The sequence below is a fragment of the Armigeres subalbatus genome, chromosome 2 (genome assembly GCF_024139115.2).
Source record: "Armigeres subalbatus isolate Guangzhou_Male chromosome 2, GZ_Asu_2, whole genome shotgun sequence".
In the NCBI taxonomy this organism is placed as follows: domain Eukaryota; kingdom Metazoa; phylum Arthropoda; class Insecta; order Diptera; family Culicidae; genus Armigeres; species Armigeres subalbatus.
The window spans coordinates 79440044-79464564 of record NC_085140.1 but is presented as its reverse complement, the minus strand read 5'-3'; the positions used below and the strand labels follow the sequence as shown (position 1 = coordinate 79464564).

The 24521-nt window shown below is 40.5% G+C and overlaps 1 protein-coding gene and 1 long non-coding RNA gene across 6 annotated transcripts in view; one reads left to right on the top strand and one right to left on the bottom strand.

The window, feature by feature from the left end:
• LOC134209409 (zwei Ig domain protein zig-8) overlaps window positions 1–24521 on the top strand; it is a 969833-nt gene that overhangs the window by 762203 nt on the left and 183109 nt on the right. The gene's annotated exons all lie outside the window — the stretch shown is intronic.
• Window positions 16878–20664, bottom strand: LOC134214593 (uncharacterized). 2 transcript variants are annotated; one of them, XR_009979842.1, is made up of 3 exons: window positions 20402–20664; window positions 19683–20123; window positions 16878–17100 (listed from the first exon to the last, which is right to left on the bottom strand). It is a non-coding gene; the product is annotated as an uncharacterized LOC134214593 (long non-coding RNA). The 2 variants fall into 2 exon arrangements; XR_009979843.1 differs by having other exon boundaries at window positions 20461–20664.

The window sequence follows — 24521 nt, the reverse complement described above, 5'->3', positions numbered from 1 at the left end:
AAAATATGGAGGAATGCCTGAAAGATATCGCCAATGAATGTATACAAGAATTCGAAAAAGGACTGGAATTAAATTCTGAAACGCACGAAAAAGTTTTTGGAATAATTTCAAAAAAAATTCTGCATATTATTTAAGAAAGAATTCTATTCGGTATTCCTCAAATATATTTGTCTGACAATTCTTAGCGGATTTTGTGAACGGGTTTCAAAAGAAATTCCCAAAATGATTCCATCCACCGACCTAATTTAGGATACAATCTGTGAGGAAAACCCTGAATGAACGTAAGAATAACTTTCCTAACAATTGTTTTTAAAACTGAATATAGACAACAGTACCGGATTAATTTCATTTAAAACTACAATAACAAATATTACGAAATTCCTGAAAAAAAATTTCAACGCGCATTTTCGTTTTTCCCTTCTGCTTGTTTATTCCGCCCAGTCCCACCCACTCATATGGTTTTGACAGTTGAAGTACAGTTGTATTGGTGAACCCGGTGCGAAACCGTGAAACAACACAGTGCGAACCCGACAGCTTTGGGGTTGGAACTAGTGCGAACCTAGTTCCAACCTGAGCGAATAAAAAAACACTTTGACAGCACTTAGGTTGGAACTGGTGTCTACCCAGCGTTATGGGGGAAAAATTTTAGGATCAAACTGGATAATTTGTAAGTTCTAATAAACAGGGAAGTGGACCATTGGGACAACACACCCTATTCCCGTTCGCAACGATTATAACTCGACCGCATTTAAACCATATGAACCACAGAAGCTAGCATTGTACCAAAAACCAAGTAATTCGGTTGAGATGTTTTGTTTATATCCTTGTAAGAGAGCACCAACCCCCCCACAAGATGACAGAAAGCCTTAGTTTCGCGTACCCACTAGGAAAATAGCAGATGGCGCCACACAACATAAACAACGGGCCATCCTGCATCGCCGACACGGTTTTGTTGTAAGGGAAAATATATTTTTGTTTCGTCTTTTGTTGATGCCAAACCACGGGCAAGAGTTGCAGTACAAAAAGGCGTAGAGATAATTGGAACCATTAATTGAACTAAATTAAAACAAAACTAATTTGATTTCATTAAATTTTTCTTGTATTGAGTTTTCAAAGCGCAGAGTATAATCTATTCTATATAATAAAAATGAAATGGTCTGTGTTCGTATCCGCATAACTCGAAAGCGGCTGGTTGGATTTTCTTCATTCCGTAGGCAAAAATGTTCGTTATCGTTTCCGACGGGTTTATATGATGTTTTCTTATGAAAAAATCACGAGTAAAGCCCCAAACGCAATAGACCAGTGCATGATGACGTAGGTTGACAGTTCACAGAGCTTTTTCACCGGGACTTAGCCTCTGGCGAAGCTTCCGATAAAATTGTTTCGTCATTTTATTCGCATGTAGATGTCCTTTGCGATTGATTTCATGCTGAATGCAAAGAATATCATTGAAATATTCGGATCGCAGCAATTTTAAACTAAAAATATGAATTTTAATTTTCTCCTCATTGATTTTTCTTCTAACACCATGAAAACAAGCTCTGTGAACTGTCAAAAAATGAAGTTAAATCAATATCTTGCATTGGTATATACAACGGAACGGCGACGGAAACGGAAATTTTGACAGAAAATATATGGGCTAACTGTCAAATTTTCCGTTTCCGTCGCCGTTCCGTTGTATTGCGTTTGGGGCTTAAGGTTGAGTAAATCGTAAAAAAACTAAAATTAGGATTCGTATAGAAATTTCACATGGGATTTTTAGCCTACTACGCAGGACACCGGGTCGACTAGTCTTCTTCTATATAATAAAAATGAAATGGTCTGTGTTCGTATCCGCATAACTCGAAAACGGCTGGATGGATTATATTCATTCCTTCAGCAGTTATATTCGTTACAGTTTCCGACGGGTTTATATGATATTTCCTCAGTCGAAAATCATTAGTAAAGTTGAGTAAAAAGCGAAAAACTAAAATAAAGATTCGTATGGGAATTTCGTATGAGCAGTTCGTAACGCGCATTTTCGCCTACTATGCAGGACAACGTCTGCCGGGTCGACTAGTATAAAATAAAAGTGGGTGGTAATCCAGTTCCGACAAAAATACTACTCGACTACGATAGAAAATAAAAACGATGCCGATGTTCTGGTTGTTGAAACGCTTGCGTCCGCCACTGTGTTTGATGACTTTTCGCTTCAATCATTGATTTATTCAGCAATCCACGTTCAAAACAGTTTATTGGAAAAATAAAATGTGAGCATTGTAAACATGAGCTTGTTCAGACTTCATAACATATTGAGGCCAACAAAGATGATCTTTTAATTTGTAAAATCTCGGAGGCGGAGTTAAAAATACTTATTGACGATTAACCGAAACCCGAACTTCAACGTCGGGAAACATTATGCGCAGCTTGGATATCGCATCGTTATGAACATCTACAACACCCACCAACATTTTTTTTAACAAGTTTACTGAACACATTTTAGCCCTTCATCCCTCCGCGTAACATCACGTGATAGCTATTCTAGATGGTCATCCTGCGGCCGTATATTCATTGATGGGAAACAGTGTGATTCTATTGTCAAATGAATTGATATATACTGGAATACATCTGATACTGAGATGACTCAAATGAATGGCAGATATTGTTCAGCAAAAATCACATTAATTGCTCTAAACCACATTAGTTGAAATTACAATTTAACAAGATTTTGAAAGTTCAGTCTTGCCTTCCAGAGAATCACACATAGTCGATCGTTTGAATAGTGTCCCCATCAACATGTCTTCGTAGACACAGTATAGCTTTAAATATTTCTGAAGCAAGAGAAAGAATTCCGTACACCAAAATGTTCATGAACACCTGCAAAGTTGAAAAGTAGTAGGGGAATGACGGCTTTGGCAGGTTTTGTTCTATTATTGGCAGGGATTTTTATGTCTGGCTATGCTCAAATTTGGCCTAAACATTCTTTTGCATAACAAAGAACATTGTGGCCAAATTTCATAAAATTTGGTCGACAAAAACCCCTTGCCCCCTATATAATATTCGGAAAGAAATATTTGATTGAAATATCTTAGATTAAAATATGAAAACGTTTTCCAACCTACGATTTCCAGCAACATATTGACAGCTTCATGTTTACAACGAAAAATGTATAAAGCACAGACTACTGAGATCCTACAACGAAACATTTATAAAGCACATATTGCTGAGATCCATCTGTCTAAGAATATTATAGTGGACACAGGATATGTCAAAAGGGGTGATTCAAAGATTTATGGCACCATCGCGTAAAAAGCTGGATATGCCCTATGATAGGATGTGACAATTGAATTGCGACTGCCTTGTTGTTTCCTAAGTCGATTGCTTCGACGAGGTGGCGTCCAGTGCTTCCGAATATTTTTTATGCAAAATCGGCCGAAAAATATATGTATAAAATTTATGTTTTCTCGTTCATTTTTTCTATAATTCGTAATGAAAGATGTTACGTACTATCAGCAAAAAGATTTTACATGGAATTAGATGAGTTTTTCAGTGAAATGGGTAAACAGTTGGTTAATAATGCTTCAAATCGAGTGTTTCAAAGTAGCATAACCCTTGAGAATCATGCATACATAATTTACAACCTAGCATGAACTCATTTTGCCCAAAAAATCGAAAAAGCAAACTTTTGAATTTTGTAATAAATTACAATTTAATCAGCAACACGGCCAAGGTAACAACAAGCTGCCCTTTTAAAAATGTGATACCGCCGATCGAAGTAATCGATTGTCATTTTCACCCAATCAGCAACCGGTACGATTTTGACAGAAAATCGGTACGATTTTTAATAACTAATTGGCACATTCTATCCTAGGATATGCCTAAAATTTCGAAGGCATAAAAAATTCATCCGTAATAAAACTCATAAAACTGATTCTTTTCCGCGCCGAATAAAGCCCCAAACACAATGTTAGCGGAACGGCAATGGAAAGGGCAAATTTGACAGAAAATATATGGGCTAACTGTTGTCACACGTTGTCCTATTTCAATAAAAATAAAATGACTTAAATGAGACAAATATAACCATTTCTACTAGTGTCAATATTTGCTATTTAAAGTAAAGAACTGAATTCATTTCGAAATTCACAAAAATAAAAATAAAAATTTGCTATTTGCTTTTATCACACCCATCTGAAATCAAACGAACAAAAACTATCTCAACAACAACACAGTAACCATCGAACTGTCAAATTGTAACTTAAAGTTAGAAGAATCGGTGGAATGGTTCACAGCCTAAGTACTCCTATAATTGTTTCTATTATTCCAGCGCCAAACCAGGTTGTGATGATTATCTATATAATTCATCACCCAGCTCCGTAGAGCTTATGTATATACGAGCCTATATGAAAATAACTAATGAGCAATGTAATTGTGTAAATGATTAAAAAATATATATAATTAAAATTTGGGTTTATTTTTAACTTTTTACGCCATATTCAGGAAATGCTCACGAAATAATTGAGTTTGACAGAACCACCTGAACCAATTTTTCGGGGTACACTGACAGTGTACTGGAGCTGTCAAGTTGCTCACGGGTTGATGGGATCGCAGCAAGCTTTGCAAGCGGACGATTGTATGTGTATGTCATCCTCTCCTCGCCCAGATGGGGACGTTGGTCCAGTAGTAGGGGAGAACGGTCCAAAATGCACCCCTGGGGCAAAATGGCCTCACTCATAAAATCACTCATATAATCTGTTGTAGTACATTTATGAACGAATATTACCATTACAATTCATAATTAGTTATTCATCATTGAGCTCCATTGGAAAAATTTAGCAAAATCCCTTCATATTCACTCAAATTTAACGATTTGCTATTCTTCCACCACATCCGTAAGATTGTAGTTCAATCCATTAAGAAATAACAAACAACCATGCGTTCACCATCATTTTACATGACATTGAGTCATTTTAGACCACCATTCGGGCGTTTTGCCCCAGGCCTATTTTTAAAACATTTTTTAAATGCGTTAGAAAGTCATGAAAACCTTATTGTTTTGAATATAAGATTATTGTGAAATATAGCTGGGTTTGTAAATGTTGCACCTATACGTTGAAATGGTTGGGTATTTTTGTTTATATGGGCGAAAACATCGAAAAAGCTTAAGGGGTGCATTTTGGACCGTTCTCCCCTCCTAAGAATAAATTGATCATATTTATCACATGCTTCGTAATGGTGCTCTTTTTGTTACGAAGACTAGTACTACAAAAAGGATCCTCTCTGCAAGCAAAGAGATGTGTCTTCAGGAAGGCGGTGTAAATTGGTAAAAGTGTGGTGAATAGTGATAGAATTCGTCTATTCAGTATCAGAGAAGGTCCAATCGATAGTAACATTCATATTCGGACGCCGCAGGATGAAGTAATACAAGTGCTGGCCAAGAAGTGATTGATGTTATAATTGAGGGGGTTAGAAGCAAAGGAGTGTAAGTGAGATTTTTGTCAACATTGAGTTGGCTACAGCAAAAAATGCTTTGATTCTCTTAGTTTGACTTCAATCATGTTCAATCGCAAAAAGTGATCAATTTGTCCCCTGATTGAGGTTCTTAATTTTTTATTTCCAGTCCTTACTTCACTCTCATATTAAAGCACGCGCACACCTAACAAAGTATGCAAATTCAGTTCTCCTCAGTATCGTCCTATTCAAACTTTCCAGAACGCATCCTCACTCCAAAACCGAGCTGTTTATTATGCACAAGAGAAGCTCACATCGGCTTTTGGCATTCCAAGACCTTAGACATGAAGAAAGAAAAACAGTGCCCGTCAAATGGGGAACAATCTGTCGGTGGTGATGCCAAACCCTGAAGGCATATCTATAGACAGGGAAGGTCCTCTAGGTGGAGAGGATGATGCCGAGTAATAATTTCACCTGCTGACATATCTGTCATCACGTCAGGTCGAGTCATTCTTTGATGAGGAACATACCCGATCAGGAGGTTATAATCTTTAGAAAACATACAAATGTCATACGACATTTTTAATTTCAAGTTTTGTAATGTTGCGTAAAAGTTCGTCAAATCTCATTAAGTCGTTCACTTTTTCTTGGCAAATTCTAGTTTTTGACTTATTTTTGTTTCATTCGGCGCTTCGAGTTTCCCTGAGTCATTTTACGACTCCATTTCCTAGCAAGGTTACTCTGCTGGAATGGAATTTATCACACCTTTCCTTCGGTCGGTTAGACGCCGTGGCGTGCCCACCTTCATAAATTATTTATTTATGTATTCGAATACGAAATGCGTGGCATAGAAGAAAACAGCAACCAAAAGAGCCACCTCCGCCATCGAGCACCAGAGTGAGTTGTGATTAAGGAACAAATTTTTGGGGAAAATTTATTCGTTACAGCAGAAGTTACAAATCAGAGGTTGGCTAAAGAAGAATGACTTTATGTGACACACTGATGGCTAAATCTTCAATCTATTTTCGGGTTGAATAGTTGTCAGACAAGAAGTGTTATTTATTGTGGGACGAAGTCATTATTTGAGAAGCAAAATAAAACCCATTGGGTGCGATTGCTCTTAACTAGCAAATATACAATAGCAGACACAGAAAACTGAAAACTCAATTCCTCTTAAGTATACAACAGTTAAGGAAAAACGCTTTCACAGCAAATAGTTTTGATAATTGAACGACGTGTAGAACTGCAGCTAAGCTAACCCAAACAGACAAATTAACATTCAATATTCAATTAAATTTGACCAAACTTTACAAGTAGGCACAGTTTAAAATTCAAATTAAAAATTCTAGGCTACTAGACCACCTCGGGGCAATAATAAACACATCTAAAACAAGAATTAACATTTGTTTCGTTGTCGTTGTTCATAGCAACGAGTTTTTTTTTAGATCTAGTACCCATTTTAATTTTCCTCCCATTCATCGATCTCTCCTTGTCTCGATGGTCCCTTAAATATCGAGATATGGAGAGGAGACTGTATTTTACTTCAGAAGAATAGTAAGATTGACTGAACATAATTAAATGTATATTTATATGTGCATTCAACCACAATATGTAAAAGTTGGAACTATGTCTTAAATTCAAAAGGTTGTAAAGCAAACTTTTCGAATAGACACAAAGTCGATGCGATGACAGACGAAATCGATTACTTTGACTATAATAAAAGTGTCGTCAAGTGCCAGAATTGGAACAGAATCATCTGCCAGTTCCATACAAATGCGCGTTGCTAACGAGCAGGAGACCTATCAAAATTGGCACATGGCATTACTTTTCTAATAAAACTCTACTTTGATCGATGTGTGACACATCATATTGCTTTGAAACGTCAGACACCTTGTGATGTGTTGAAAAAATGTTATAGAGAACTAAAAGTTTCGACTTCATTGCAAAATTCATGCGGCTAATCCGGTCAACAAATAGACTTTTACTAAGTAGTTCATACACTCATAACAAACGCTGGTTGATTGAAAGTAATCACACCCTAGAGAATCCAATTCACCACAAGCTTGAGGTTCTGCGACGCAGCCCTTCAACATATTTGCAAAAATGAACGAGAAAAATATGTACCAGGAAAGGATTAAGTCTGGTTGAAGTACTCGCTGAGCATCGTTCACGTTCTTCTTTTAAATCTTAGAATAAGAGCTTCAACTTACCGCACACGACGCCTTCGTTCTTTTTGTTGTAATTCCATTTGATCCAATCACTTTCTCGCGTGGGACGTCCCTTTCGCGTTCCTTTGCCGGCTGTACACATTATCCCCGAATCAGTGCACCTCGTCGACCGCAAAATAATCCTTCCCGGTCTCGTAGTGATGTCCAGGGGGCGGCAGCGGTCCTGCGTGGTAGTGCTGGCGGTATCCTTGAGCACCGGATCAGTGCTTGTAAACAATCCCCCTCTTGATGGCGGAAGCTCCGAGACTTGCGCTCGGGTAATGGGACCTACCTTCCCGCCGTTGTTGCCGTGTCACCAGAGGCACCTTCGCCATGTCCCCGGATGTAATGGATATGACGATGATGATGATGATGACGACAACGATGCTGCTGGTAAAACAGGATTACGACATAGTCAATGGTTTTGCGACTTTCACAGCGAATGCTGTGTATGGGATAAAAAAAAGATGGGATAGCATCCGGGTTGTTGGAAAATTTCAAAGGGCTTTGTGGTTATTGTTTTTGCGCTATCTATCGGTTCGTTTTGTCTTCCCTTGTGGATAAATATTAGAAAGAATGAAGATTTCCGGCACTGAGCAGCGTCCCGGTGAGCAGGTTTGTGGATGAAACGAATGATTGATATGCTGTGATGCCACCACCAGCAAAAACGGTACCGAAGTTAATCACCATTTTTTCCATATCACACAATTCCCAGCTTGGTGAGCATTTTGTGTTTTACCATATTACTTTAAGCCACTCTGATATAAATAGAGATATGGTAAACCACAGCATCCCACCGGTTTTGGTAAGAGCTCAAGTTTCTACAACATTATTTCAATGGAAATTTCGTTAGGAAAATTGATCACGATTTTCATTTCCCTGATAAAAAAAAGTAGAATGGGATATTCAACCAATAACTGCAATTCGAGTGCTTTCATCTGTTATCGATTGCAGAAAATTAGATAGAACCGTGAATGCTGGGCATCATAAGGAATGCAATTGATCATCATACAATTGGTTTGAGTAGAATTGCGTTCACAATTCAATTACAATAGATCAGCGGTTCTCAACCTTTTCCTTCATAGCTACCCCTTCAGACGTTTGCATAGCTTGGGGTACCCCCTGATTTTTTTTTGGAAATTTATCTAGAAGTCATGTAAAAGTAATAATTTCGTATTCGATTCTCATGTGGCTCCTATCAAACCAATTGAATTTTCAAAAAATAATGTTGGGCCCCAAAAGAATTTACGCACTTCGACTTCGCTGTTTTAAACTTTTGTTACACTAATAATTGTCATATTACATTGAAGTGGTAGAGCGTTCACCCATAAACTTCAAAGCCGCATATGATACAATCGATCGGGACCAGCTATGGCAGCTAATGCACGAAAACGGATTTCCGGATAAACTGATACGGTTGATCAAGGCGACGATGGATCGGGTGATGTGCGTAGTTCGAGTTTCAGGGGCATTCTCGAGTCCCTTCGAAACGCGTAGAGAGTTACGGCAAGGTGATGGTCTTTCGTGTCTGCTATTCAACATCGCTTTGGAGGGAGTAATACGAAGGGCAGGGATTGACACGAGTGGTACGATTTTCACGAAGTCCGTCCAGTTATTTGGTTTCGCCTTATTTACTACGAACAACAAGTATGAAAAGCATGAGATCAAAATTACAGAATTAGTTGCCACTTGATTATTTAGGAAAAAAGCATGGAATATTTTCTGCCAACTGAGCCGACAAGATGCTATGTATGGCGAAAAAACATTTTCTTATGTCAAGTCCGCTACATATCTTGCAAATATACTGCGGCCCGCTTCAACAGCTCAAAACGTCTGTGCGGCCCTTCATAGTAAGCATCCTGGGGACCACTGCTCTAAGAGGTACATGTGCAGCTGTCTTGCAAGGACCATTGCAAAGCACCCTAGATAATCTGACTGTTTGGGCCAGACATTTAGGGATCGAGTTTTCACCGCAAAAACTTCAGTTGGTTGTGTCTACTAAGAAGCGGTATCCTGCTCAACTGAAACTCAAGCTGTTGAATGATGACATCATCCAATCTTTATCTTCTAAATACCTTGGGGTCGTGTTTGATTTCAAATGTACCTGGAAACTCCATTCTGAATATGCCGGAAAAGGATTCATTTTCTACGTTCTATCTCCGGAACATGGTGGGGTGCTCACCCGGAAGACCTCATCAAACTCTATAGAACGACTATTCTCTCTGTTTTAGAGTATGGCTCCTTCTGCTTCCTCTCAGCAGCTGATTGCCACCTGATCAAATTGGAACGAATTCAGTATCGTCGTTTGCGTATTGGCCTTGGCTGCATGCATTCAACGCATAACATGAGCCTGGAGGTGCTTGCTGGAGTCATTCCTTTAAAGCACCGTTACTGGGAGCTCTCACTAAGAATACTCATCAAATGTGGAACAAGTAACACACTTGTCCTAGATAACTTCGATAAAATGCTTGAACTGTCTTGTCGTTCAAGATTCCTTAGAGTTTATCTCAACTACATATCAACAGATCTTTGTCTTCCGTGTTATAATCCACCTCGAATTCACTTCACCAACGACAGTTCCTCCATTGAATACGATCTGTCCATGAAACATGCTATTCAAGGAATACCAGATCATCCTCGACAAATATCTATTCCCTCTCTTTTTTACGAAAAATATGAACATGTCAATTGCAATAACAGATATTTCACTGATGGTTCTCGCATTAACGGATCCACTGGCTTCGGTGTTTTCAATGTAAGTTCAACCACCTTACGAAAACTTCAGGAACCGTGCTCGGTTTATGTTGCTGAGCTGGCAGCAATTAACTTCGCTTTGGGGATAATTTCCAATCAGCCCGTAGACCATTATTTCATCTTCTCGGATAGTCTTAGTTCTATCGAGGCACTCCGGTCGATGAAACCTGCTAAGCACGCATCTTACTTTCTTACAAACATAAGAGAGCAGATGCGTGTTTTGGTCGAAAGATCATTCAAGATTACCTTTGTTTGGGTCCCATCTCACTGCTCAATCTTCGGCAATGAGAAGGCAGACTCGCTGGCAAAGGTGGGCGCACAGGAAGGTGAAGTTTATGATAGACAAGTCAGAGTACTCTTCAAAGTTGGCAAAGGAATTGGACACACAACGAACTTGGACGGTGGCCATTTTCCATAGTTCCAAAAGTTTCTGGGCGAGCGTGGTTCAGAGGTGAGGACTAAAGTCGAGGCTTCATTCGCGTGATGTCGAGACTTATCGTCGAGTCTAATCGCTATTCACTAAACGCACATCTGTACAGAATAAACCTTGTCGATAGCAACTTATGTAGGTGCGGAGCCGATTATGATGACATCGATAACGTAGTTTGGTCCTGCTCGGAAAATGACGCTCCCGGAGAGCAATTATTGGATACCCTTGTGGCCCGAGGTAAACAACCCTTCAGGGAAGTTCGCGGTGTTTTGGGAGATCGTGATGTTGTCGTTGATGTTGTCCGAGCCATTCCAGTCTTCAGAGCCAATCCTTATCCCGAAGTTTCGGATCTTATTTGCCGACTTCCCTTACCTACATTAATCTATCGACTAGAAACTCTAAACCTTGGCGACCTTCTTGGGATTCGGTACAAGCTGTTGAAAGTTTGCGTGCCCCAGTCTTCGATTTTCAAGATCTAAGAAGACAACATCAACACAGCAATTCAACATTGTGCTCTACCAGCCTGTCCAACCATATCTCTCTATGAAAGACTTCCATGGCTAGTGTGACTGTAAAACAGAAAAGAGAACTCTTCCGATGTCCCTTGTTGGCTTCTCGAAGAAATGGATTCATGTTGCCATGATTACACAGGCGCTACCGTTGCCGGTATGGGACGCCAATGCAAACGTATACCCAACAGGCTCCGGAATTGTAACCGGATTCCCTTTCGCTCGTTCAATATATATCTTCGATAGGTTGCATCAACAACAGGAAGGTTGTATTTGGTTAAATGCACAATACACATCGGGTTTCCCATAGAGCTTAGGATTGGCTAACTCGTGTTCAACTGCTGTGGACACGAAACCCTCCTCCACTTCAGTCATCCAAGATCTCATTCGAATATTTGCTACTACCACCAAGATCTGTGCTAGTGGCGGCTCCATGTCGGCTTACGCCAGGCACTTCAACGCACACCACTAGACCCTCCTACTCGCTGGCGTCTCAAAGGGCCATTGGCCAAGAAGCCAGGACCCCACTTTTACACCAGCGGTAATGTATAGGCAAACGACTTGAGCGCCATCCATTTTAAAAGGCTAATTGCATCGGCAGGTGAGTTGTTACACACTCCTTAGCGGATGACAACTTCCATGTCCACCGTCCTGCTGTCTGTAGCAATCAACACCTTTCATGGTATCTATGATGCGTCGTTTATTTAGGCGCTGTAAAATTACGTTTGGTTCATCCCACAGCACCAGTTCTGCTTACCAAAACGTGGCCCACTAAGCACACAGATATCTTCTACGCCCGAAAAGCCGAGACCCGGCGTCACAACGTTGCAATGGCATCATGCAAGAATGCCATGGTACGTACCCATTTATAGTTTGAGAATAGGTTAAGATCATTTCGAACCTAAGGCCTCTAATCATTCGCTTTACCAGATAAGAATAGGCTCCGAAACGTTGCGTGCTCCAGCTATCCTGAGGGAAACTTCGGAGGGAACCAGCTACTAGATGGTTCGATTGGTCTTTCGCCCCTATGCCCAATTCTGACAATCGATTTGCACGTCAGAACTGCTTCGGTCCTCCATCAGGGTTTCCCCTGACTTCAACCTGATCAGGCATAGTTCACCATCTTTCGGGTCACATCCTGCGCACTTGCGGTATGTTGTGGCACGGTGCCGGCGGTGTAACGCGATGAACGCACCAACCCGAAAAGGCCCCGCATGCCGGGTATAACACCCGTGATGGAGGGACGAGCAGAGAGCCGCGCCCGTAATCCCGCAGAACAAGACAAGTTATGTTTTCTGCGCCTTTGGTGTTCAAGGAGACACGACCATTGGCTCGCACGCAAGATAGACTTCTTGGTCCGTGTTTCAAGACGGGTCCCGGAGGTACCTCGATTCTTTCACTGCCGATCGACGGTTTTCGGTACCATGGCGATGGTATCGCGCCGAACTTGGGGTAATCCATCACGCGCCCGACTGCACACCACGTGCGGTAAGCCCCACCTCGCGGCGCAGGCCTTCGGAACTGAGCGTCGCTACTGTGGGGCTAACAACCAGGGGAAGCACCAGGGGGCAACTGTCGGGCAACATGCGCGTCTTGGACACGAAAGCTGTTTCGTAATGGATCGCAGTGTCCTCGTGAACACGCCACATCGTCACTGACGCCAAATGCCCGGATGAAAAGCTGAAATTTCCTGATCCCAAATCCTAAGCCCCGTCCATACTTAAACATTATAAACTAACCTCGAGTCGCCACGAGTACGCTGGCTTCTACGTATAATCTAACCGCGTATAATAAAATGATATTGATTGTATATATCACAAAGAACAATGGCTCCGTAAAGTTTTATACACGCCTGAGCCTACCAAATAAACGAAATTGGAAAAAAAAATTTCATCCAAATTAGTTCCCAACGAAGGGTCAAAAACATTCTCTTGATTGAGAATGTCTTCGAAGCTCCGTGTAACCTGATCCTCAATTGGACTAGTGAGACCTAGACTAAAATTATGGGCACTCTCGAACTGCTGAGCAAGTTTTTGAGCCTTTTCGCCATTTGTTAATAAAATTTTATTTCCCTCTTTAAGCGCTGGAATTGGCTTTTGAGGTTTTTTAAGAATTTTCGTTAATTTCCAAAAGGGTTTCGAACTGGGATCCAACTTCGAGACATTATTCTCAAAGTTGGTATTTCTCAGAATAGCGAAACGTTTTTTAATTTCATTTTGCAAATCTCGCCAATTAACTTTCAACACGGGATCGCGAGTTCTTTGGTATTGCCTTCGCGTCACATTTTTAAGACGGATCAGTAGCTGAAGATTGTCGTCAATAATAATGGAGTTGAATTTAATTTCACATTTAGGAATTGCAATGCCTCTGGCTTCGACAATTAAATTTGTCAAAGATACGAGCGCATTGTCAATATCACTTTTGGTATCCAAAGGAATATTAATATCAAAATTCCTATCGATATATGTTTTATATAAATCCCAATCAGCTCTATGATAATTAAAAGTAGAGCTGATTGGATTGTAAATGGCTTCTTGTGAGATTTCAAATGTCACAGGAAGGTGATCAGATTCAAAGTCAGCATGAGTTACCAATTGGCCACACAGCTGACTTGAATCCGTTAAAACCAAATCAATTGTCGAAGGATTTCGAGTGGATGAAAAACAAGTTGGGCCATTGGGATATTGAATAGTGTAATATCCCGCAGAACAATCTTCAAATAAAATTTTGCCGTTGGAATTGCTTTGAGCATTATTCCATGAACGGTGTTTGGCATTGAAGTCACGAAGAATTTTGATTTGTTGCGAGTCAGAATTTGAAGATCAGCTTTCAACAAATTCTTTTGCTGTCCATTGCATTGAAAAGGCATCTAGGCTGCAATGCAGGAAAATTGTCCAAAATTTGTTTCAACAGAAACTCCCAAGGTTCCAAAAACTTTGGTTTCGAACGATGAAAATAATTTATGTTTGATACGTCTATTAATGACAATGGCGACCCCACCACAGGCGCTGTCAAGACAATCATTTCTGTAGATAAAATAATTTGGATCTTTTTCAATGGAGAGTCCTGGTTTTAAATACGTTTCAGTTATAATGGCAATATGCACATTATGAACTGAAAGGTAGTTGAATAATTCATCTTCCTTACCCTTTAGAGCGAGAATTCCAATTTAGAACTTTCACACAATTATTTGGATGAATTAAAACGGAGTCCGATAACAGTTTTTTTGTATGTACTTTATACCAACCTAAACAGCTTCAGGTATGGTATTTGCTTTGAACATTGCATCAATCATGTGATGCAATTGTTCAATTAAAAAATCAAAATCGGAAGCAGACATGCTACCTGTATCGGCGACATGACCGTTATTTTCCGTTGAGACATGGATATAAACCTCATTTTGAGAAGAAACATTTTGTCTACCAGCAGCGATGTTTGCATACGTGGGTACATTGGAAACGTGGGTACATTGGTACACATTCCCGAAGGAACTGCCGGAGGAATTTCCGTAGAAATTATCAGAGGAATTCTAAGTCGCTAAGTTAACTAAGTCCCGTTTTATTAGGAAAGGCTAAGACAATGTAACATTAAAACCGGACTTAGTTAACTCCTTGATAAAGGTACAATATATGTAACCGAAACGTCGGATAAAAACGTAAAACCCGTTTTTGAGCATAAGAAGACTGAAAGCCATAACCTCAAATATTATTATTATCTTATTATCTAAATTCCCACAAGAATTTCCGGAGAAATATCAGAAGTAATTTCTGGATAAAATACCAGGAGGAATTAATGCCGAAATTCCCAGATGAAATCCTGAAAGTATTCCCAGATGAATTGCTGATGAAATTACTGGATGCATTCCCGGGCGTTTGTTCTGAAGAAATTCCTGGAAGAACTCAATGGAAGATGTCCTGGAGGAACTCTCAAATTAATTTCCGAAAGAAATTTTGGAGTATATTCCGAATGTCCGGAAAGAATTCTAAGACAATTCTGCAAAAAAAAATCCAGGAGTAATTCCTGAGGGAATTCCAGGAGAAGTACCCGAAGGATTTCCCAGAAAAATACCTGGAAGAATTTCCGGGGAAATACTTGGACGAACTCCTGGAGAAATTCTCAAAGAAATTTTTAGAGGAATTCTTGAAGGATATTCTGAAGTAATTGCGAAAAGAATTCTAGAATGAAATCCTAGAGGATTTCGCTATTAAGTTTATGGCGGTTTTATCCCGTAGGAGCTAAAGGAAGAGCTTCTGGAGAAATGCCTGAAGAAGTTCCTTGAAGAATTTCCGAAGGAATTTCTTATAGATTTACAAGTGAAACTATGGAACGAAATCGGAGAATTTCTGTCATAAATTTTTGAAGAAACTTCTGGTGGAATTTCGGAAGGAAATTCCGTATGTATTCTTGAAGGAACTCTCGAATACATTCCAGAAGAAATGCCGGAGATTTTGCTGGAAGAATAGCCGAAGAAATGTCTAGAAGTAAAACTTAGAAAGAAGTAAAAAATCTTCAAGGAATTTCCTCATGAATTACCTAAAAAAATTTAGTGAGGGGTTTCTAGATAAAAAGGAATTACAATTACATGAGTTTTTCAAAAGGAATTTGTGGATAACTTCCCGGAGGAATTAAGAAGTCGCCAGGGGAGCTTCTAGAAGGATTTTAAGAAGGATTTTAAGAAGAATTCATGACCCCGAAATTTTTCGAGTTGTTTTGAACTTTCATATGTATTATGGATCCTGGATACCCTAATAAGTTTTTGGGAATCTTTTGAATTTCAACCACCTATTTCTGAATATGATTGAATTGTAAAGTGCACATGTTAAGGGAATTCATTCCAGTCCCCGTTCAATCTTACCATAATTTAGGGGGGGGGCTTAGCCCCCCCTCTTCCCCCCTCTGGCTACGCCTTTGGAGGGATCACATCTATCGGCGTGTTACTAGGGACAGTGATAGATTGCATGATGGCTTCAGGGTGCTGTGCTTAGAACGCATCGTAAAACTTCATCTGCTTCTCCATCCGGTCTTCCGACGTAAGCGCAATGAGGGGCTCATGATGGCTGCAGTATTCACTGTAAAAGTGATCCAGCTTCTTTGAATACACCGCAAGCATTACCATGTGTAATAACTACAAAGAGGATTATAACGAGGTGGATACCAAAGAACTAAATAGACACCGTATAAAACTATAATTGGGTTTCAATCTTTAAGAAGAAGTAAACATGTCAGGCTAGTAAGGTGTACAAAAGTTAACTCATCTTTATTTCAGATCTGTTCATAGGCACAGCATTTATATTTCCTTTTCCTCTCTTCAGCGATAGGCTCTCTCCGAACCTCGCTCAGAACGTGCACTAACACAACAACTCCTCCTTCCTTTAAGAATGAAACAATATCAATGTTAAAATAAACTTCGAAATCAGACCCTGATAAACATTTCGAATGGTCCTGAATGATTATATAAACTTAATAATAATAATAAAAATCACCTTTACGTTTTTTTTTAGAATTTCGACTGGATTTTCTAATTTCCGATCGAAAATCCGATCGGAGAATCTTCTCTAAAAATAAACGATTCCGCCGGGAATCCATAAAAATCAGGCTCTTGATCGGATGTACATCCGTCATCTTCAGTATCGACTTCTCTCCTTCGCTTTCTTGAATTAATATGCTCATTTTCTCCGCTTAACACGAAGCGTGGAACAGATTTGCGGCTATGATCGTCGGAAATCTTAATCTGTCGTTTGTGTGCCGCAATCAACCTTCCTCCGAGCGATATCTGAAAAACAGTTGGAGAAATTCGTTTAATATACTTTGCTGGTAACTATCGTCTGATGTCACTTTTATTAGCGTTTTTGTAATAGATCAGGTCACCGCTTTTGAGATTAACGAACTGGTCGTTGAAATTGTCAGTAATTGTAGAGATAACGGGTGAAGAGTCATCATGCCTTGCTTTTAAATTGTGTTTGTTATTAGTTTTGGGATTGATCAAATCCAATAGTGTCTTGGGTTTGTATGAAAGGAGTTTTTCGGATGGGAAATGGCCCCCATCCTCTTGACAAGTGTTTCTATAATTTAAAAGGAAATAGGAAACTTGTAAATCTGTTTCGAGCTTCTTCATCTCCGGGTCTAATAAAAATTTCTTAAAAACATCCTTCACTAATCGAACCATGCGTTCTGCCTGCCCGTTGCTTTCCGGGTGATAAGGCGGACTTTTCATCACATACACCCCTTGCTTTTCGAAAAATTCAACGAACTCCTTGGAATTAAATGGTGGTCCACCGTCTGTGACCAACACATCAGGCAATCCGTACCTGGCAAATACATTGAGGAAAACCTTAATCACATTTTTACTATCCGTACTAGTCCTCATGTATTCCAGCTCAATCCACTTTGTGTAACTGTCTACAATCACCAGAAATGTTTTGTGGTCCAGATGAAAGAAATCTGCATGCACTCTGCTAAACGGTTTGTTGGTCGGGATCCATTGAGAATATGCTGCTGGTCTCGTAACTGGGGTCATTTGATTGCATATCCTGCAGCATCCAACGTACTCCTCCACATCCCTATTCATCCCGAACCAATACATCGTTCTACGGGCCAGTTGCTTCATTTTGTTTATGCCGCTATGGTTCCTATGCAGCAGTTCCAACGCATTTGACTTTAAATTGATTGGAATGATGACACGGTCCTGAAATAACACGCATCCCTCTACTTCCTCTAATTCCTGGTGGTGAGAGTAAACATCCCTGAACCTTCTATCCATGCGATCTGGCCAGCCTTGCCTAATATATGCCGTAATTTTCACCAAAAACTCATCTCGTACGGTCTCTTTAGCAATTTGTTTTTTATAGTCAAGGGAAAGTTTTCTGTAAAATTTAAACTTTTACATATTCACGATCCAAGACTTTCGGAACAGGCTGTGCAAGGGGAAAACGTGAGCAAAATCTGCATTTGCCATTCTGGAAGAAGGTCGGTAAATGATATCATAATAATAAATAGAAAGTTCGATAACATAACGTTGCAGCCGCGTTACTGAAATTTGATTTTTGCCCTCCTTGCCAAAAATTCCGATTAATGGTTTGTGATCAGTGTAAATTACAAACTTCATCCCAAAAAGAAATTTATGAAATTTCTTAACTGCACAAACAACCGCTAAAGCTTCCAAATGTAAAATGGGGTACTTTTGTTGGGCATCATTTAGACTGAAAGATGTAAAGCAAATAGGGCGTTCCTCTTCACCTACGATATGTGATATCACCCCTCCTAGTCCATAACTCGAGGCATCTGTGGTGACAACTATTGGCTTCTTGGGATCAAAATACTCCAACAAGCAAGGCCGAAGAAGAAATTTCTTGCAATCCTCAAAAGTTTGTTCACACTCGTCCGTCCAAGTATATCTCACATGTTTCTTTAAAAGACCATAAAGGCACTTGATGCGGGAAGAAAGATTGGGGATAAATTTGCCATAATAATTCAATAAACCCAAGAATGCCTTGAGCTCTGATACATTTCGCGGCGCTTTTGCTTCCCGAATAGTTTCAATTTTCTGCAGGCACAGGGATAATCCTTTATCCGTCAAAATGTGCCCCAAAATGGCAATTCTGTCACAAAAACTGGCACTTTTTCAAATTAACCTTTATATTAGCTCTTTCCAATCTCTCCAGTACTAGGTAAAGTTTTCTTTACAATCCTCCCAATCAGTTCCACCAATCAAAACATCGTCCAGATAACAAGACACGTTTTCCAGGCCTTGAAGGACTTGGTCCATAACTTTTTGAAAAATGGATGCACTTGATGATGCTCCTTGTGGCAGACGGTTGTAAACATATAAACCCTATTACCAAAAGATCCCGTATAGCCCTATCTTTAAAGGTACCGAACCCACATTGTTCGGCCAAAACCTTTACCGCTATCACGAAATCTTCTGATTTTTCGTTCCTACTCTGCCTTCTGCTCCAAAACTTGTAACTATTAATCACTTCCGAATCACATTTGTCAAATCGCTTTTTAAGTTGTTCCGTAATCTGCTGGTAAGATAGGGTTTTTACGTCCTGACCGGGAAAAAGTTTTTTGATTTCAGAAAATACCGTAACGCCACACACGGCTAAAAATGATGTTTTGTAGCGTTCTTCCGGGACATTGTTATTCAGAAATACATATTCGAGCTGTTCAACGTATTGCGCGAATGGAATTGAATTTGGCAGGTATGGCTCGATGGTTGTAGACACCGACATTCTTTATTAAAAATAAAAACAAATCGAAAACACGAAATAAATTCAACTAATAAAATATCACACTTCTTCAAAATTTGGTCACAATACAAGAAATACCAAAACTAGCAAAAATAAAGTCACGTACCTTGAACACTGTAGTACTTCACCTTCAAAGAATTCTGCGGCGGCAAACCAAAATAACGTTCAAGAGAACACCCGTGGCAAAAGTCAACCTCTCACAATATAAAAGCACCAGCTCAGCTTGGTCGTCGTCGTCGCAAACAGCTGATCTATTGAGGCAAGTCGGTCCAGCCCGAACGAACAATGGATGCACTTTTCTACACAGCACAATCCAAGCAACTATACTGCACTGCACAGGCTGCCGCTTTGTAGTAGTAGTGATAAATAGTGGTCTGTCACTGTCTGGTGTAAACACTGTAGGTTACTCAATTGCTGAATGCCGCACACCACTTCGCGCCACCGGCACCGCGGGAGACGTGAGATTACTTCGGCTGTCGTGTGTGTGCGATCGATGAAATCGATGAAAGGTGAACTCACTCTCGCAATGGCCTCTCAGAAGGAGTAACTGCACGGAGATAAAAGAGAAACAAAATGGTGTAAGATATAGAAATGAAACAAACTACACCAGCATAAAAAGGCTAAAATGCTTCAAACCAAAAAAAATCTCTAGAAATTTTTAAAAATTCGTTCGATTAGATAATTGCTAACTGCAAATACAATAAATCAATGCATAACACACTTTCACTCGTTTTTTTATTTTGTTTGCAGTCACTAAACGCTTTTTAGTCTAACAATGAAAACGAGGAACAAAAGATCACACAATAAAACGAACGTTCGCACTACAAAATGACGCTATTTTCCAGCGCAAATCTCCTAGCTCTTCCCAGGGAAAATTCACTTACGCTGAACTCTGGGAATGTAGGGCGAAATATTTTCCAATTATTGAACTTGAGTGAATAACTGTCTCGAAATTGCACTTTTTCGTACTTTTCTCGTCGCCAATTGTAATAACTACAAAGAGGATTATAACGAGGTGGATACCAAAGGACTAAATAGACACCGTATAAAACTATAATTGGGTTTCAATCTTTAAGAAGAAGTAAACATGTCAGGCTAGTAAGGTGTACAAAAGTTAACTCATCTTTATTTCAGATCTGTTCATAGGAACAGCATTCATATTCCCTTTTCCTCTTTTCAGCGATAGGCTCTCTCAGAACCTCGCTCAGAACGTGCACTAACACAACACCATGCTGGGTGTTTCGGATCCAGCTCCGGTGACTTCATCAAGTGCTTTCTTGATCCTGGTAGTTTGGGCTTTCGCTTGGCCCCGCAAAGATACCAACCTCCTTGGCCTTCGGCTTCTCGCCCTAGCGGGATCCTAACACGCGCGCGATGGAAAATAACGAGTAGAAAATGTCGGGCACACAGAAACTTAATATCACTCGCGCGCATTTTACTTCGGTTTGCAGCAATCGCATCACTCACTTTGTCACTTACGCTCAATGGACAGCCATGAAAACTATTTTAATTAACCTGTCGCTATCGTATCTAAACAGAAACAACGATCGGTTGATCGTCAGCAGCAAACTAAACCTCGCCTTCGTGCGGGAACGGTGTCGCAATCATCAGATTGGCGACAGGGAACGGTGGTGTGGGCTGGCCGCAATCGTCAGATTACCAGCACTCAGCCTGTTGCGGGTGCAACACACAGGATGCGGATCGCTCGTGTATCCGGCTCGAAGGACCAAAATGTCCGATCACGGACGCTTGGCTGTCGGAATCTTCACCTCGACAGCGGCACCATTCCTCTGAAGGATGATTGGAATGAGCCAACCTGTTGGCTGGGTTGGGAATATGGACTGTATCGATGCCCTTCGGCTCAACGCTGTCCAAGTCCGTACGAAAGCGACTAATGAAAATTATTCTTTAACTCTTGAAGCATTGGGAAAGGCTATATGATTCGGCTTATCCAAGAAAAAAAAATGCGGTCGATGCAAAATAACGATGTGTTTCACGTGATGGTTTACATACAGCTAAATGCTCTTGAGAGAATGCACATTTATTATACACATGCCGTCTAATCCTATCTGCCTCCTGATTGGTCGGCCAATTTCCGTGCGTTATGCGAATTCCTATGAGGCATACGTTTATTTTTTTTTCTTCAAGTAATTTATTCCAACATCTACCTTTTTGTTAGAACTTTCAGACGAAATGCGTTCCAATTTCCACGTAATTTATTCCTAATTTCTACTTCACGGTTTTACGGTCGAATGTACCAATACACCAAAAATGAGACATTTCATCACAGCTGTCGATATCCTAATCAAACACCTGCCCTAAAACCGGCAGTGCCATATAGTGCTTGATTACGGAAATAATGCCAACCTGGTGCAGTGCTCACCACCCAAATAACCACCAGGCTGATTCAACCAAAAATTCAACCCACGGAACATACAGCATCGATCCGCACCAGTCTACCTTTCTATCGTCGAGTACGATGCAACTCTTGGTGAAACTCATTGTTGGGCTCTCCGGTGCGCTGCGCTTGGCTTTGACTGATAACAATGTCCTCATGTTCTCTGTCGTCGCGAACGGATCTCCGTTTGTTGTGGCTGCCGTTTTGTTTGGGGTGCATTTTCCATTCCATTGCGATGCGGCTGGCATTCTGAGGCAGATACTTCGTGTTTCTTTTTTTTTTCATTCGGCATCACGTTTCGTTCTAGAGCAAAGCTCGAATTTCAAATTTAGCGGATAATTTAGCTCGCATTCCGCAGAGATCCGACCACCCCGGCGCATCCTTCCGGTGTCGTCGACGGAACCATTGTGTTGATAACGCAAGTTGTTGAGCCGTGCCGATGTGCGATGTATCTCCGCTCCGGGTTCTGGTTTTCCGCGGATGTGGGTGGAAAAGATGGTGGTCGGGAACGTGGGCGTTGTATTTGCGTCTATTTGTAGTTTTTCGAAAAGAGTCAACAATGGCTTCGCTTTTTCGATTGTGGTAGAGGGATGAAGATTGCTCCACAGCGGGTTGTTCTATGATTACGTGGGGTGAACTACAATGAAGAGATGGATTATTGTCATTATTTGCAATGGGTTTTGGTTATTTTAGATTATAATGACGTCAACTTGGAATAGATTGTCGAATATAAATCGACTCTGCGATATTGAATTTCCGCATTCAACATAACCAGTATGTCGTGTTTTGTGTCCATTCAAAGACTTCGAACAAACTTTTAATTATTAACCGAACACTTAATCAAGAATTCGAGCGTTTCGAAACATAAGGACGAGCGTGTTTAGGCATACAAGGCTATACAAGGCTACATACAAAGCTATATCAACGTAAAATGATACATTCTCCCGCAATTAATCAAATCAACACATCTCAAGCAAAACTTTTCCGTTCCAATAGATTATCGACATCACTTTTCTCAGCACCAACGTTCACTGTTTTCTCACACGGCCCGTTACTCCATTCAGCATGCGGAACACGACTACGCCATACAAGATTATCCAAACCCATCGTGCTGGCCTGCGGCGATGGTTCATTAAACTACCCTTAATGGCAGTTTAAATCGTCCATTTAGAGCGCTAACGGATACGTTCCTCCGCCATTAGTGGAGACCTTCTGTCATCCTTCGAGAATCAGCGACAGACGGTTGATTCGTCCTCCCAGAAGGTACGGAAACCCGCGTAGGTAAGCAGATGTGGGCAAGCGGAGTGTTTATGGCTTTTTATGATTCCCCGATCCACGGTGGGTGCTCCTCTGCGGAACGGTTCAGATGACCCTCGAGCATTTTATCAAATCCTTTAACGACTGAATGTTCATTCTGACTTTCTGGTCTTCCGAGCAGGAAGTGGAGCTTAATCGCTTATCTCCGCACATTGCGCTTAACCTACGACACGACACGTGGTAGCAGAGCGTGGTGGCCTTAAGTATTTGAGAATGAGGGGCAAGTGTCCGCATGAAGAGCTTTAATTAAGAACGAAGGTTGGATAATTTTAATCCTTGCGATAGTTGAGGCGGAAGTTGCAGCTCATGCTTTTCAACATTTTAGATGAGTAAAACGAATAAATTTATTAGATTTGTTTAAATCGGAATGAAAACATAGTTTTGCTGCTAGTAATGTTGAATGTGGATTTGTTTTTCTTTTGAATTGTTAAACTGAGTAGTTTATTGAATCCGGTCTCGCCTATTTGGTTTGTTTATTGACGGTTTGTGCCAAGTATGCAATCGGCGAAAGAAAATCAAGTTCGGGATTGCCCTTTTTTGCTTTGTTGTCGGCCAAAGCGATACGATCCAGTTCAAGAAAGAATTTGTGTGCATCACAGAAGTGTGATTATCAATACTCAAAAAGAAAAATGTTTTATGAAATAAATCAATAAAAAATATAGGAGCGATTTAGGGAAAATCCATTAATTATGTAACGCAAAAATTGACCATTTTCAACCCCTCCCGCCCTATGTCACACTTTTTGTATGGAACATCTGAAAGTTTTGTATGGATCGTCACATTTCAGGCGACCCCCTCTCCCCTGAGCGTCACGTAATTTATGAATGCTCCCTTACAGTAATATGTAATACTGTGTGACCCCAAAATTTGCTGGAGCGAAATGCGACGACAGCAGCTCCCCGTGAGTGCGTGTACACGCCACGAAGATCTGACAAGAAGAGGCCGAGTCATGATGTCTTGCGGCTCACCGATTGACACGCTGATGGTAACATACTGTGATTGTAACATAAAGTCCTTCGAACCAGATAGCGTGAACTCCGCTAGTCCGCCAGACAGGAATCTTCGCCAAACCCAGCCACGTATCCAGGAGAATGGCTGTTTGGAGCAATTTATATAATACAAGACGCATATATTGCCTTTTCATGGTAATTACCGCTCCAATACCTATATCCCGTCTTGTTTAAGCTGCGTGGTCTTCTGCCTTACAGATTCGATCGCTCCCCTGTCTCC